Raw genomic sequence first — 11,653 nt, 5'->3', positions numbered from 1 at the left:
ATATTATCCTGAAGACATTTTCAAACATTATGCACATCTCAAATTGCTCACCTTTCTGAATCAGTGGTGAGGAGTGAGAGTCAAGAGAGACTGTCATAGAAAGTCTATGCCTCTGTGCAGAAGGCAGACATGAGGCTCATTATTGCCACTGTGATTTCAAAGAAGGTTCATCTAACTCACATTATTTCTGTATCCATTTGAAATAACATTCACGATGCAGGGCACCGATATCAAATACAGTAAAAACAGGGATTTTACCATGGGTGAAGAACATACAAGAGAAACAGAAAAATCACATAATACATTGTAGATATATTAAAAACAATAGCAAGAAAGAAAAAACAAGTTGTGTCCTTATCTTGGGGTTCATTTCACTTAACATCATCTTATATGGTCATATATACATAGCTTTTGAGCTTTTCTGCTAGTCCTCGACTTATAGGATTGATTACAAATAAGGGAAAACAAGGATACAAGATGATCCATTGAAACAATGAGATGTAAAGACACTCTGCAGTAAAGGAACTTTACAACTTGGAGGGGGAGGTGGGAGGTGGGGAGGTGGGGAGGTGGGGCGGGAAGAGATGGTAGAGGAAAACAAAGGAGGAGGTAACAATGTTCGATAGGAAATGTACTCATCACCCTACTCGTGTAACTGTAACCCCTCTGTAAAATATTTTTACAATAAAAAACATAAAAAGAAATAGCATTTCACTGTTGGGTTTTCCTGAGTCACTGTTAATTTTTCCTGTTTCAATAAAGGATCAAAAAAACCCCACAAAGCTGGTCATAAATGGGGATTATTGTACCCACCTGTAATTTCAGACCTCAGAAGGCAGAGGCAGGTTTGTGAGTTCATGGCAGTCTACTCTACACAGGAAGACCTTCACTGCCTGAGGAAAATAAAAAAAATATAAATAAAACAGAGAAAGAGAAAAACAAAATAGGGAGGAAAAAATATTGCAAGTGAGAAAATATTGCTTTGGCTCACGCTATGATTCACCTATGTGATACTCTAAATTCTTATTCTAGAACTCCTAACCAATATATATCTATATCTATACATATCTATCTATCTATATACATATGTATTCTAGAACCCCCAGCCACCATATATATATATATATATATGTATATATATATGTATATATATATATATGAAAGAAAAAAGTGAAAAGAAAATTATGAGTTAAAAGTAAACAGATATTTAATAAATAATCATGCTAAACAATGTTTATATCGGACCACTGATTTATATTTTGAAATTGTTTTAAATGTGCTATCACATTAATTCTTATGAAAATTTTGAACAAAATGAACCCCAAGATAGGGACACCAGTAATTTTTTTCTTGCTTGCTATTGTTCCTAAAGTATTTATAATGTACCATATGATTCTTTGGTTACTTTGTATGTTAGTCCCCCAGGGTTTAACCCCTGTTTTCACTGTATTTGATGTAGGTGCCCTGCATCTTGTACATACACTTCTCTAGCTTGGAGAGGGGAAGGGAAAAAAAACAAAATGTTTAAATACGGATATAGTTTGACCCATTGTAACCATGAGTTGTACAAGACACTATGTTGAAAAACGAACTTTACAATTTAGGCGGTGGGGGTGGGGATTGGAAGTTGTGTCATTGTGGAGGTGGGAGGGAAGAAAGGATAGGGTAAAAACAAAGGAGGGGGCAATAGTACTTGATTGGAAATGTACTCATGACCTTATTCATGTAACTGTAACCTCTCTGCACAGTATTTTCACAATAAAAAACTTATTAAAAACAAGAAAATTTGTAGTGAATGGGTATTTTTCTTACTGCAGAAGAGATAGGAAACATTTAAATATCACTATAATTTTACTAAAAGAAAAAACTTTTTACAGTAATTTCTTTGATTATTGATGATTTCCAAATCTGTCAGGCTTTTCAGTCTTGATAAAATACAGGAGGAAGATTTTTTTTTGCTATAAACATCTTTATATCTTTTCCTTAAAAAAAAAAACAACTCTTTGTCTTGAGTTTGCTTTGCACCAACCTTGTATATTATTATTTACAGTGGCTAGTAAAACAAATGGTGATTGGAAAGACTTGTTTATTTAATACAAGTATTAGGAAGAAGTTTTCTCTATAATTGATAGGCACACTTGGGATTTTTGCCCCGCTTTTAAAGAATGACAGCAAAGGCACCTTTATCTGACATTTAGGATGATTAAGTTTTAAAAAATCACTTGGCATATTCTGGAGGACTCCAGAGGGTACTTAAGTTCTATAAGGTAAAGGACCATGTTAGCTTAACTTATATTTAAGGTTTCTTGGCCTGCTATTACTGTGTTAGGCAGTCTCACTGAAATGGAAATATAAAATTTTGCTCTCTGGAGATCAAGTCTGTGCCTGCCCTCCACTATAAATTAGCTGCCTAATGCTGTAAAATGTGGTGTTTATCCTGGTTCTAGTAACATTGGGAAAATAGCAAAATACATAAAATTAAGCCTACTTCGTGTGAGACCAATGTTCTTTTGTTCATCATTGACATTTGGGAAGAAAGGTCACTTTACAAAGATTTCATAAATAATGCTAAAAGAGAAGTCATTTGTGTCAGAAAGCACATTTTAAAAAGCGGTGTATCTATTGGTTCATAATCCCTGCATATTACATATAATATTTATTATATAATATGTTGAAGAAAACATCTAAGAAAATATACTAGTGAATCTAATTAACATTTAGCTTCATTATTTTGGTAGTACTGGGTATGAATTCAAACCCTTGTGCTTGCTAGTTAATACCTAAACCAGTTGAACCACACATCAAGCCCTTTGTTTCTAGTTATTTTTCAGATAGGGTCTCATGCTTTCTGGCTGTCCTAGCCTAAGGTTCATGATAACATGTGTTTACAATTATACCCATCTTTTACTTTGAAATAAGAGCCTAACCAATTTTGACCAGAACTTACCTCAATCATTGACTCTCCCAATCTCTACCTCCTGAGTAGTTAACTCAGTTTTGAAAATGTACCATTTTTTGTTGATATGCATTTATTAAACCATCCAAGTAATTTTTAAAATTATATGATAAAACTTTTATCTTTAGAAAATTATCTTGAGCAAAATTATTTGACCCTTCCAATAAAATTAGGACTATTATCATTATCATTCATGGGGTTCTTCCAGTCTCCAAATTTCAAGGCAAGAAGCATAGCTATTCATAAAAATAAAGGAAAGCTTTACACTAGAGGACTGTCACTTTCTATGTACAAAATGACTTCTTAAACACAAACTCTATGCCTCCATCAGAAAGAATGACATTTCCCCATTTGTTAGGAAATGGAAAGGCTTGGAAAAAATTATATTAAGTGAAGTAAGCCAGGCCCAAAGAAACATAGGTCCCATGGTTTCCCTTCTTTGCAATATCTAGTATAGGTATGAGTCAAGCGGAAAAGGTCAGATAAAGTGATGTTAGGAAAACGAACCCTTAAATATGTATTTTAATGTTTTCGTTTCTTTCATGCATGTGTTTCTAACTCATTTATAAGATTATTTCTTTGTTGCTTTGTATGTCCCTCCCCCACAGTGTAACCCCCGCTTTCACTTTATTTGATGTCAGTATAACATGTGGAGGAGATGGGGACAAACAAGTAGTTTAAGGATTCAGGTGGACCTGTTGCAACAAGGAGAATTACAAAATGTCATGTCAAATCAAGCTTTACAATGTCAGTGTGGGGGGGAGAGGGCGGTATGATTGGGTGGGGGGAAGGGGGGAGGCTGGGAAGGGAGGTGAAGGGTAAACAAAGGAGGAGGCTGCAATGCTTGGTAAGAAAAGTATGCATTATCCTGCCAATGTAATTGTAACCCCTCTGTACAGTATGTTCTCAAATAAAATAAAATTAAATTAAAAAAATAAATGGACATGTAAAAAAAAAGAAATAAATTTGGGAAGACATGACTTTTGCTATGTTCTTATACCTCACAGGCACATATTTATATAAATTATCAAAAGCTTAACAAATCTTGTCTGTCTTCCTTAAATCTTGACAAAGAACATAACTTTACTGTTCCATGTATGAGCGATCGAATAGAAAATAATGTGAGGGGGGAGGAAAAGTGGGAGAAAAATGCGGGAGAGGGTAACAAGTTTGACAAGAAATGTACGTATTACTTTACTTATATAACTGTAATGCCTATGTATATCACCTTGGCAATAAACATGATAATAAATTTTGACAGCTGAGAGAAAATATTCTTGCAGATTATTTTTTTTCTTAATGTGATAATGGATTCATCTCCTGGTGATTTTGTTGAAAATAGTCTCCCAATATTGGTGGATATCTCCTCTCTCTCTTTTTTTTGTTTGATTGTGGGGCTTGAACTCAGGGTCTGGGTGCTGTACCTGAGGTCTTCTGCTCAAGGCTAATGCTCTACCACTTGAGCCAAAGCACCATTTCCAGTTTTCTGGTGGTTAAATGTAGATAAGCATCCCATGGGATTTCCTGTCTGGGCTGACTTTGATTTGTGATCCTCAGATCTCAGCCTGCTATGTAGATAGGAATACAGGCAAGAGCCACAGGGAAGCCGGGCTTGATAGAGTATTTGCAATCTGCATGTCCAAGTTTCAACCATCTCTTTGATTATTTACTGACACAGCATGTTTTCTATCACCAAGCATATGTTTGTCATTCTTGAAAGAAACAACTGCCCAATAAATAAGTGGGCGAAAGACTTAAAGAGAAGCTTCTCTGAAGAAGAAAGAAGGATGGCCAATAGACACATGAAGAAATGTTCAACATCCCTAGCCATAAAAGAAATGCAAATCAAAACAACATTGAGATATCACCTCACTCCAGTTAGAAGAGCAAAAATCAAGAACTCTAACAACAACAGATGCTGGAGGAAATGTGGACAGAAAGGAACCTTACTTCATTGTTGGTGGGAATGTAAACTTGTTCAACCACTTTGGAAAGCAATATGGAGGTTCCTCAAAAGACTTCACATAGACCTCCCCTATGATCCAGCAATCCCACTTTTGGGCATTTACCCAAATGTATACAAACAAGACCACACTAAAGCTACCAGCACAACAATGTTTATTGCAGCATTATTTACCATAGCTAAGATATGGAACCAACCCAGATGCCCCTCAGTAGATGAATGGATCAAGAAAATGTGGTATATATACACAATGGAATTCTATGCCTCCATCAGAAAGAATGACATTTCCCCATTTGTTAGGAAATGGAAAGGCTTGGAAAAAATTATATTAAGTGAAGTAAGCCAGGCCCAAAGAAACATAGGCCTCATGGTTTCCCTTATTTGCAATATCTAGTATAGGTATGAGTCAAGCGGAAAAGGTCAGATAATGTGATGTTAGGAAAACGAACCCTTAAATATGTATTTTAATGTTTTCGTTTCTTTCATGCATGTGTTTCTAACGCATTTATAAGATTATTTCTTTGTTGCTTTGTATGTCCCTCCCCCACAGTGTAACCCCCGCTTTCGCTTTATTTGATGTCAGTATAACATGTGGAGGAGATGGGGACAAACAAATCGTTTAAGGATTCAGGTGGACCTGTTGCAACAAGTAGAACTACAAAATGTCATGTCAAAGCAAGCTTTACAATGTCGGTGTGGGGGGGAGGGGGGAATGATTGGGTGGGGGGGAGGGGGTAGGTGGCTGGGAAGGGAGGTGAAGGGTAAACAAAGGAGGAGGCTGCAATGCTTGGTAAGAAATGTATGCATTATCCTGCCAATGTAATTGTAACCCCTCTGTACACTATGTTCTCAAATAAAATAAAATAAAATTTAAAAAAAATTTGCTTTAAAAAAAATAAAACACATGTTTCTGCGATACATAGAAAATAATTAAAGCTTTTAGGAGTATAAATAAGAATGTATATCAAGTTCTTTAATCCAATATGTAAATGGTGATGTAGACTTATGCAGCAAATAATTACCAATTATGAATTTCTAAACTCTTCAACTCTTCAGTGAAATTCTAATAGTGTCCTACTTATGAATAGTATTACTTCTATTCATATTATGGCAGTTATATATTTCTAAATGTTACCTAATGCGAAATATATAAAAAGTTTAATTATTCTACCTAGCTTCTATATTTCTGCATTTTCATTATTGAGACTTGATGAATATAAATTCCTTCCCCTTATGCATAATTTATTCCTTATCAAGGTTGGTTATGTCACTCACAGTGTTAAAATCCATAATGGATACTTATACATTCTTCACATTAATTTTAGGATTCACGATTAAATAGATGAACTCTTTTTAAACTTGTTGGTTTTATTATTTAGAATGTATATCTAATTCATCTTTCTTCAGTTTGAAGAATAGAAATAGTACTATATGTTCAAAACACTAGTTAATTTGCAACAGCAATGATTTTTATGTTCTTTTTGCATGAGCTCTACGAACTTCAATTTAACTAATAAATCATTTAGACATTTTAAGTCTCACACAGAATATTGGAACTACATAGTATTTTCCATGTATCTTAATAAAAATTTAGTGAACTTACTTATAATCATAATTAATATACTATTATTTTTATAAGAATATTAAGTGTTCATAACGTGTTCTATTCAAATATACTTTATTCATAAAACAGTAGAGTCAAAGACTCTACTGACTTTGAGACAAAGACTCAATAGATTTTTCCAGGATTTATAAATAAGAAAACTGACTAAAATTCTATGAAACAACAGGTACTTACAAATTCTGAAATACAAGTCAGATTCTATACCCTGTTGTTTTTCATTGTGACCTAATAAGGGAATCATATCTTAAGTGAGAAGGAAAATGTATTCTAGATTCTTCTTCTGAATTGATACCATTTACTTCCACCAGTTCTTGAAAGCATTGCCTTAAAAGTACTTATTCTGCCAGGTGCCAGTGGCTCGTGCCTGGAATCCTAGCTACTCAGGAGGCTGAGATCTAAGGATCACAGTTCAAAGCCAGCTCAGGCAGGAAAGTCCGTGAGACTCTAATCAAATTAACCACTGAAAAACCAGAAGAGGTGTTGTGACTCAAATGGTAGAGCACTTGCCTTGTGCTGAAGAGCTGAATGACAGTGCCCTGGCCCAGAGTTCAAGCCTGATGACAAGCCACATATATATATATATATATATATATATATATATATATATATATATATATATGTATATGTATATATATATATACATATATATATACATACTGATTTTAAGAAAAATTAGACATAGTATGCAATTTCAAAATATTTTTATATATGAATATCTGATATATAAATATATAAATATATATCATATGTATTCTATATTATAAATTACATTTCAAATATATATAATAAATGCACACATATATAAAGAAAATGTATTTATATAAATATATAAAATATATAAGAACACATATGTGTATATGTATTTATATATATGTATATATATAAATGAAATTCAAAGTACACTGTGTGCATGTATGGAAATATCACAATATAATTCCTAGTTTTACAAGTTTTGTTTATCAAAAATTAAACAGAAATGCTTACATAAGTTTAAAATGTTAGTAAAATATACGGTATGAACTCCTTAATACACATATGTGTATTAAGGGAAATATGTGGGCAAGAGCAATAGTTGTAACCAGAGTCTATTAGTGAAGGCTCAGTGCTAGTCATCTACAACTAAGTCTGAATTGGCCTACCACAAGCAAGCACTGTCCAGGAATGGAATTATCTTATAAAGAATTTGCTAATTATAATAGAAATTATAGGGAATAATAATAGAAATTTTGCAAGTTTTCTCTAAATTACTGAATTTTTCTGTATAGACTGTGTAATGAAATTCTGTTTCTACAATAATTAGAATCAATTTCAAAGTTCATCTCACAAATTTATTTATTTTTTTTATTTTGAAAATACTGTACAGAGGGGTTACAATTACATGAGCAAGGTAATGAGTATATTTCTTACCAAGCATTGTTGCCTTCTGCTTTGTTTCCCCTTAACATCCCTTCCCATCTCCCCACCTCCCACCACCATCACCCCCATGCCACTTTTTTTAAAATTTAATTTAATTTTATTTGTGAACATACTGTACAGAAGGGTTACAATTACATGGGCAGGATAATGCGTACATTTTTTACCAAGCATTGCAGAGTCCTCGTTTGGTTTACCTTTCACATCCCTTCCCAGCATCCCCCCTCCCCCCCAATCCCAATCCTTCTCCTTCCCCCCCTTCCGCCCCCCCCCACCGACGTTGTAAAGCTCGTTTTGGACAGGACAACTTGTACTTCTCATTGTTGCAACAGGTCCACCTGTATCCTTAAACAACTGGTTTTTCCCCATCTCCTCCACTAGTTTTACTGACATCAAATATAGTGAAAGCAGGGGTTATATTGTGGGGGAGGGACATACAAAGCAACAAAGAGATAATCATATAAACGCGTTAGAAACACATACATAAAAGAAAGAAACATTCAAATACATGGCTAAAGGTTCATTTTCCTGACATCACATTATCTGACCTTTTCCGCTTGACTCCTACATATAGTAGATATTGCAAATAAGGGAAACCATGGGACCTATGTTTCTTTGGGCCTGGCTTACTTCACTTAATACAATTTTTTCCAAACCTTTCCATTTCCTAACAAATGGGGCAATGTCGTTCTTTCTGATGGAGGCATAGAATTCCATTGTTTATATATACCACATTTTCTTGTTCCATTCATCTACTGAGGGGCCTCTGGGTTGGTTCCATATCTTAGCTATGGTAAATAATGCTGCAATAAACATTGTTGTGCTGGTAGCTTTAGTGTGGTCTTGTTTGTAAACATTTGGGTAAATGCCCAAAATGGGATTGCTGGGTCATAAGGGAGATCTATGTGAAGTCTTTTGAGAACCTCCATACTGCTTTCCAAAGTGGTTGAACAAGTTTACATTCCCACCAACAATGAAGTAAGGTTCCTTTCTGTCCACATCCTCTTCAGCATCTGTTTTTGTTAGAGTTCTTGACTTTTGCTGTTCTAACTGTGGTGAGGTGATATCACAATGTTGTTTTGATTTGCATTTCATTTATGGCTCGGGATGTTGAACATTTCTTCATGTGTCTATTGGCCATACTTCTTTCTTCTTCACAGAAGTTTCTCTTTAAGTCTTTCGCCCACTTATTTATTGGGCAGTTGTTTCTTTGAGGATTTTTTGTTGGGGGGTTTAATTTTTTGAGGTCCAAGTATATTTTAGATATGAGACCCTTGTCCGTTGTATGGCTATTAAAGATCTTCTCCCAATCCGTGGGCATTCTATTGATCTTGCTAGCTATGTCATTTGCCTGCAGAAACTCTGCAACTTTATGCAATCCCATTTGTCCAACCTTTCTTTGATTTGTTGTCTTTCCGGTTCTCTATTCAAAAAATTTCGGCCTGAGCCAAGGAGACCTAGGGTTTCTCCTATTCCATCCTGTAATGTTTTCAGAGTGTCTGCTTTGACTTCAAGGTCTTTGATCCATTTCGAGTTGATTCTGGTGCAGGGTGATATATAAGGATCTAGCTTTAGTTTTCTACATGTAGTTAACTAATGTTGGCAGCACCATTTACTGAAGAGGCTGTCCTTGTTCCATTCTATTGTTTTAGCTCCCTTATCGAAGATTAGATGGCTATAGGTCTTTAGGTTCATTTCTGGGTTTTCAATTCTTTTCCATTGGTACTGAGGTCTGTTCTTATGCCAATACCAAGCTGTTTTGATTACTATGGCTTTATAGTAGAGTTTGAAATTTGGTATTGATATTCCTCCAGCAGTGTTCTTTCCATTGAAGAGCGTTTTTGCTATTCGGGGTCTTTTATTGTTGATATGAATTTTTGGATTGCCTCTTCTATTTCCTTGAAGAATGAGGTTGGAATTTTGATAAATATTGTATTGAATTTGTAGAAAGCCTTGGGAAGTATTGCCATTTTCACAATGTTAATCTTTTCAATCCAGGACCCCTTGCCACTTTTATGTTATTCACGATAATATTGCTCAAAATAGTGTAGGTTGAGAGAAAATGAAGTTATATATGGTTTTCCATTGCTTAAATAATCACCTAATATTGAATGGATGTGTTTTTGTCAATTACATATTCCCTATTACCTGAGCAAAAAGCTTACTTCGGAAAGAAAGGCTTTCACATAAATGGTTTCAAAAATTGTTCTTTGCTCTATCATACTGAAAAGGCTTTATCAAGTTTTTCATTAAAAGGTAAAAGTCTGTCCTCGAACTTTGATCGATTTAAGTCAAAACTTCAGAATAATGTATTATTATAAATCCTTTCTCTAAAATATAGTGAAGACAGTTCAGAGGGCTTATCTTGATCAGTACTTAATACAGAAATGGTGGTCATTTAAACAACACATATCTAATAATTAGGTGTATTAATTATTTATAGTTTGTGTAACAAGTTACATGGTTTTTTACATGTAAAAGTACTTATTACAAGATATTGTTGTTGCTGGCAAAGTGTGTCCAAAATTTTTAAGGTAGACATCCATGGGAAGGAAAGATTGTGCATAACCTGTAACTCCAAATGTGCAGGCTGCAGAAAGTAATACACAAAATAAAATCTTGGATTTTGAGGAAGTTATAAGCCTTCTTTTAAAGACGTTTTAGCTGACCACATTGGACCTTGAGGAATAACTTAAAGTCAATTTAAAAGTCGACTTTAATCTCTTCTGTAACATTGTTCACAGCTATGTCTAGAAGGCATTTGATAGAATAATAGAAATGTCATAAGCTAACTACCCGAAGTCCAGGTGCCATCCTCCCCGACCACGTATTCCTAGAGGAAATGTTATATGCTTCTTTACTTACACTAGCAAAAACACTCTAAAACTATGGCTCAGCTGAACCACATTCATATATTGAAACCAATAGTGGCTGATACCTTATTGATAACTCTTGTACAAGATCTTCCTGTTTGAGAATTGTCTCTTCGACTTAGATATTGCTTTCAATTAGATTGTTCCGATAGAACTCAAGAAAAAAAAATTAGCATTCAACTAACAAAAAATTACCTTCTTTAAACTTTGGTATTAAATTATTCATAGTAATAGGCAAAATATTTGGAAAATATAGTGTCAATTCTATGTGTGAAAAGAAAGTTGTAAACGCTTAAAAAAAAAAGAACAGTGTTTCAATTAAATCAATATTATGTTTTCCTGGCCTATATGCTGACTATATTTTGCTTTGTCTTCCCTCCAAACTCAAATATGAATACTTCTCTTTGTCTTTGTTGAGGCCTGATAAGAAGTCCTATGAATATAGCTAAAGTAAATGGAACTCTATGCCTCTATCAGAGAGAAAAACATTGCCCCATTTGTTAGGAAATGGAAAGACTTGAAAAAAATTATATGAAGTGAAGTAAGCATGGCCCAAAGAAACATAGGTCCCATGGTTTCCCTTATTTGCAATTACTAGTATATGTCTGAGACAAGTAGAAACGGTCAGGTAAGTTGATGTTAGGCAAAATGAACCCTAAGATAAGGATTCAAATGTTTTTTCTCTCTTGCCATTGTTTCTTTTATTTTTTTATAATTATTCTTTTTTGGGTTCAGTCGTGGGGCCTGAACTCTGGACGTGGACACTGTCCCTCAGCTCTACAGCTCAAGTGTAGCGCTCTACCATTTGAGCCACCGCGCCACTT

This window comes from Dipodomys merriami, unplaced genomic scaffold (assembly GCF_024711535.1).
Source record: "Dipodomys merriami isolate MVZ:Mamm:240054 unplaced genomic scaffold, mDipMer1.0.p SCAF_73, whole genome shotgun sequence".
NCBI classification, from domain to species: domain Eukaryota; kingdom Metazoa; phylum Chordata; class Mammalia; order Rodentia; family Heteromyidae; genus Dipodomys; species Dipodomys merriami.
This window is presented reverse-complemented; position numbering follows the sequence as displayed.